Source organism: Struthio camelus, chromosome 25 (genome assembly GCF_040807025.1).
Source record: "Struthio camelus isolate bStrCam1 chromosome 25, bStrCam1.hap1, whole genome shotgun sequence".
NCBI classification, from domain to species: Eukaryota; Metazoa; Chordata; class Aves; order Struthioniformes; family Struthionidae; genus Struthio; species Struthio camelus.
This window is the reverse complement of record NC_090966.1, coordinates 3,820,363-3,826,787: the sequence shown is the minus strand read 5'-3', so window position 1 is coordinate 3,826,787 and position 6,425 is coordinate 3,820,363.

Here is a 6,425-nt window from a genome sequence, read left to right as displayed (position 1 = left end):
TTTCTGCATCTGAGGAAGGAACGGGAGTGGAAGGGAAGCTGACTTTAAGCCTTCTCTGCACTCTGCATGCTCCGCTGCAACGCCGGGCTTTGTCTGCCTGATTTAAGGTGTAAGACAGATGAGCCCTCAGAGCTGAAACTCACAAGAAGCTTTATGGAAAATACTTACAACAGACTCAGAAACAAAGCGAAGCTCCCGGAAACAAAGCAGCGCTCTGAAGCAGAGCCTCAGGAAATGCAGCTCTCCACTGACTTGTGCCAGCAAGCCCTGTACATTTTCATTATTTATATAGAGCTTTAGATGAGCAGAGCAACGTGCGCTAGGTAAAACGCACTGCACAAATCAGTCTGCTTCCAAAAATTTACAGTCTGATGGCATCAAAGGCGCACACTAACAAACAAATCAATACAAAACGTACGCAGGATGATGTATCGTATTTTGAGTTGGCAAGCAACTAGAAATAGGTTCCGTCTTAAGAACCATTTTCAGAAGAAACGGGAGCCTGTGAACTCTGCTTGGACAGCTATACTAAGCACATGGAAAGGCTTAGAAGGAAGGAAAAAGCATAAAGCCAGCAGCAGAGAAGGGGGGAGGCAAGGAGGATCACAAACTATACAGGGCTGGGAAAGCTGAAGGAGCTATGAAAATACATCGTGAGAGAGCACCATACAGCACCTCATTGAAGCTGGTGCGCATCAGGAAGCTGAACTCGATGAATAAAACAACACAAGTTATTTTAAACAAAGGACATGCCCAAGTGAAGTAAACACTGGCACAGTTACTAGATGTTTTGCTTTTAACGTTGTACTACAGAGATAGCTAATAGCGCACTGGGACTTTAAAGCTGTGCTGTAAATTGGTACTTGAACATGTCTATGCTACTGTTTTTAATTTCGAAACAGGCATCCAGTCATACAAGGTTAGTTTCAAACTTCTGCATTTTCCATGTGGTTTTGTCTCTTCTTTGTGCCGCTTTTAGAAGGAAGTGCTTGGATTAAGTTCAAGCTGAAGTTTAACCTCAGCTGTCATGTTCTTCACTGCTTGAGAACATCTCCCAAGCATTACAACTAGACAGAGAGGAAGATCCTTAACAGATACAGTGCAACAAGTAGATTCATTCTGCAAAGCTAGCTGCTAAGGGTAATTTTCAGGTATTTTTCCACATTCTAACTAAAAGCTCATGTGCTCTACAGACAGACTTGATTAATGGAGGCCTCATGTGCAAAAGCATGACTAATTGGGTACATTTGCTAGCCTGATCGTGCCCCTCCCCCAGAGCGAGGGGGATACATGCAGAACTGATGGCCATACCTAAAATCCTCTTCGTGAGGAGCTACGCCCCCACGACAGATTAAGACCTCGACTACAGCACCGTCTTCGATGCCTGAAGATATTAACCTTATCTCCACTCTGCATAAAAACCTTTATTAAACAGTGATCTTCCAGCAGCTAGTTTATGTGCTAGGCAATCACGGTCCCTGGCATTAGGGAAAATACAGTCTAGCAATAACAGTGTGTACAGAAGGACAAAGACAAGGCAGAACTGAGGTTGCAGTGCCTGCTGCGTGTACACTACTAATGGTTACAATAAGGTCTGCATTTAAAGGTGCAAGACAGGATCTGCTAAGCAGCTTAACTCTCCATTTTCTTGCTATTATCACTTTGCATTAGGTATACAGCAATACTGAAGGCTGTACGATATTTTTCTCTACTGATCGCACAGTACGAAGCTGTGTGTTATATCGAGGAAAAGGGATCAGCAATTTTTGGCATGGATACAAAAGGCATCACAAGGCAGACAGTAAAGCCACCACAGGACCAAAAGCTTGGACCTGCAGCACCCTAAGAGAGGCATCTGTGAGGGATAACAGCCCTTCTGGCTCCCACTGAATTTTAAGTATAAGGGGAACGAGGACCCTCTGCTTCTCACAAAATACAAGACACCACCACCAAGGCAACTGGTGGCATCTTCCCTCTTTGAAAGACAGTGTCTCTGAGCTCCTGCTAAGTTTCTCCCAACACATTTAACATGTAATTTAGGAAAGAAAAAAGACAGTCTGGAGCCCTTCCTTTCCCCCAGGAAAGCTTGCCAATGTTAAAATGCGTCCCATAGAATTACTATTATGGCATTAATTCTCTGGAAATAAAAGTAATGAGCTATGAGGCTAAGAGAAGGCTGTGGGGAACAAGAAGACCGTGTTCTCCTTTGTTCCACAGTGGGAGCTACCCCTGACATTTTGTGGCAACGATGCTCGACAAGCTCGAACGGGGTTGTACAAGGGGAAGGGCAAACTTGCTCTACGCGCTCACCTTTGAACTGCCAGATTGCCAAAACATGCATCAATTTGTCAGTTGGAATTTAAAGCGCTTTCAAGTCGCAGCAATTTAGAATTCCCCTTCCTCAAGTGAGGTGGCCAGAAACGAAGATAAGAGGTGGCAGAGCAAAGAATGGTTAGGTATAGAAGAGCCTTCTTTTGGGTGTGTTGAGGACTTCCTTTTCTTGAAGCAGCAGACTGTGCTCAATGTAATCTGAAGGTATTTCCCTGCACATTACGGTTTCCCATTGGAATGCTTCCACATTACCGTCGGTTGTTTAAAGAACAACTGTTAAACAGAGCGATCTTTTCCTTCTTTTCTGGGAAGGATATCCTATTTCTGGGAAATTTCAGCCAATGGCCACCAGAAGACGGGAGAGCGTAAGAATTAGAACAGAGGCTCAGTCACCTCAGCAGCATTGTTTTCTCATGAAGGGAGGGGGAAGAAACTGGTTTTTCAAATGAAAGGACAGTTTGTGCATATTTACATATAGGGAAACACGTACGGGTATGTCTACAGGACTCGTGCTTGCAATAACCTCTCTGCTTGTAAAAATATGGCATACAAAACGCTCAGTGAGCTTGAAAACATTTTGGGAATCACTTTCAGAGGCCTTTAAACAAGACCTAGAAAGTGAACTACTCAGTATCTGCAGGGCTTTTTATGTTTCTGTTTGCCTCTCCTTATAACCTTTCCTGAAACACTTACTGCAGGGGAAAAAAAAAAAAAATCCACCCCCAATGCAATATGTTTTCCTGGAAGAATGTAATGCATCTTTCTGCTCCTAATGAAGTTAACGCAGAGTTTATAATTGACCAAAACTGGAACACGACTGATTCAGCCAATGTCACAAACTGATACAACCACTGAATATCCTGTTTATTGTTTTTAGCGTATTTTCTCCACTCACTGACTGATGCTCCATTAAAATTCTTGAGGCCATACCAAAAAGAAATTCTGCCAAAAGCTGCCCATTAATAAGCAATTAATATACAAGCTTTAAAGTACAAGGTTGCTCATGCCATCCCACAGAAAATATTCTTTGCCTGCTATTTCTCACTGGAGACATTTTCTGACAGAACGCTCTATCTCTGCCAGGGATTTCAAAGTAGTAGACTATAATTCTCAAAAAGAGTAAAGTCTATAGTTGTTCGCTCTCAGCATACTTGGATTGATTAAACTTTAATCTTAAAGGCTGTTTTCTGGCCCACTTAACAACTGATGTAGTAACAGAAATGACACCATTAGTTGTACGGCATCTGCCAGCAATCAGAACAGAGTAACGAGGCCATTCAAGTATACATTGTGAACGTATAACTTGTAACACCAGGACCTTCAACAACAAGACCCTCTGCCCCAAAAGCAAACAGCCCCCCTCCTCAAAAAAAACAGTTCATTTTGGGCTCGCATCATCGACGTTTGTACGTGGTCTTGCTATACCCATTAAGCAATGCCGTCCTGACTCGTGCAGCGTTGACGATTCTCCTCGCAAGAAACAGTGCAGAGATGAAAACGCTCTTTGAAGAAATTCAGCTTCGTATCTGAGCCCCACAAGGGCAAGTGAGGGTGTAAGAAGTTGACATGGTTCTGCATTTCAGCATTCCAGTTATAATAGCTACTTGCAAAGGACTGACCGAGGATATTTTTTCTTAACCAGAGGACAGACCGAGGTCTGAAACAGATTCCTAATCTGCTGCAGGGCTTACACAAATATGGGCTGTCTGGTGCTTGGGGCCAACCCACGATGCACCCATCTTCACAAAGTAGACATTAACCTGCTCAGCAAAACCAAGAGCAAAGGCTAAAACAGAAAACCCCATCAAAGGGACAGAAACGCAGTTCCACATTCCTCAGAGGACAAAGGATTGTTGCGGTTTTCAAAGTAAAGCATAGCTTATAACAAACTTCACCAAATTATGCGTTTTGCCTGGCAAAAAATAGTTACAGACCGGAGGTAATTACTAGTCCATATCTAGGAGTCCGAGAATGTCAGAGCTCCTCCAGCTGCATAACTCAGACCTGCCAAATGTCACTCATTTAAACTGAAGCATATACATTTTTTTGGCTTTCATTAGCAAAACCCCCAAAAAACCTTTCACTTCTTCAATCCTGCAATACTAGAGTTACTACCAAACTGTCTTAGTCAAATGACCTTTTTCATGTTAAGGGACACAGAGCTGACAAATAGAGACTATTTATGACAACTTCACTTTTTGTGATGGGCCTCTGCACAGACACCTCGCCCACTGTCCTGTTTTTAGTAGCAAAAGCTACCGAAAGGGTACAGAAAGCAAAGCTTTCACAAAAAGCTTCTCTCTCTGGTCTGCTAGTCTTGCTTCTAGCAGCAACCAGTTAACAGATTTGCGGAGCTACATGTTACGCTGAGGCCATAGTGTTATTCCTTAGTGAGCGATGGACCTAACCTCTACTAATTTGTAGAATCCCTTCTTCGATCTATTTATACTCCTGTCCTCCACGGAAGGAGTCCCACACTTTAATCATATGGCACTTGTTTCATTAGTTCATTCACCAAAATAGCAGAACTCTTGTGATAAAATTCAGCGGATCAAACATTGATTCATTCTAAAATTATTTCATGCATATCTCAGGTCCTTAATTCTTAAAACTGTACCTTGTATTATAATGAATTATGTATTTAAACTTTCTTAATCTTGCTTCTTGTTTGTTTGCTTCTTTTGAGAATCTTAAGCTTAGTGCAATGAAAGTATCAGGAGTTTTGGTTTTAGCCAGCAGGACTTGATTTTAAAGCATCCTAGATGAAGTGCTCCTGTTCAATTTTGTATTCATCTTCAGTGTTTGCGAACTCAATCCATTCCCATTTGTATTTGCACTTCGGTTTCAATGCAAGAGGCTCCATCTATGGAATACAATAAACAAGTTGTGATCCTCTTAGAGTGTATCAATCCCCAGACGGTAAAAAAAAAAAAAAAAAAAAAAAAGAAAGAAAGAAAGAAACCAGATCTTTATGTGCAGATCTAGCGCTTAAGAGATCCCCCTTAGGCACCGTGGAGGCCTGTAAAAAGCATGAACATAAATACCATGATATTCTCGTTTTCCCAAATACCACTGCTCTCAGCTTTGCTCAAGTTCCTGTGGTGGGTACACTGTAATTTTGAAAAAAATAACTGACTGTTCAACTTCAGAAATAATCTGAATTCATATGTGGCTCTTCAGTGAGTCAGGTGAGATTTGTTGCTATGATGGCAGAGATTTTATAATGCTTCACATTATAATGCTTCAAAGGCTTTGATAATATTTCACAATCAAAAGTTGCAACCGTGTGTGAGGCACTATTTAGCGTTAGCTTAGGACAGACACCCTTGCAAACAAGGCCATGAATCTCATAACCATTATCCTGATATGACATTTTAAATACATGTCATTCCAAAGGGACTGATAAGGCTAAGACCTTCCCATTCTCATAGCCCTGAGCTGGATTTTGCAGTGTCTATTCCTAAAATAAAACCACACAAAAGAAGAAACCTAAGCACTGAGAAACATTTGATACTGCTCACTCAGGGGCATGCTGGAAATATTTTGCCACACAAGAACTCTAAAAGCATCTTAGGGAGACGAAAGCTTCCTCGCAGGGCATATTCCTGATTACATGCACTATAGGACAGCAATTTTATAATGGTATCCCTGACTTGTATGTGTTACACGCTGGAGATACTCTTTACGATACTAAACTACAACGAATTATACACACACACAAAAGGAAAAGATACAATGCAGAACACATAGATGACATGTAAATCCAGAGATTCATGGGTGGGATAAAGCAAGCTGAAATAGCAACCTCAGGCATGTTGTTTATATAAAGAAATAGCATCTTTAAATCATATGGGTAACACCAGTTGGCTTTCATCTGTTAGTTCTTTGCCTTTGTCGTTTGCCCCACATAACTGCTACATTAGCAAGACAGTCAACAATGAAAAGAATCACTCCCGAAATAATACAGAAAGAAAAGGGAAGGAAAGGTCAAAAAACGAAAAAAAAACAAAAAAACACCCTAAAACTTCAATTCAAAAAGAAGAAAAAGGCCAACCAAACTTTGTCGGTGATGGAACAGAGTCTGCGATCACCGA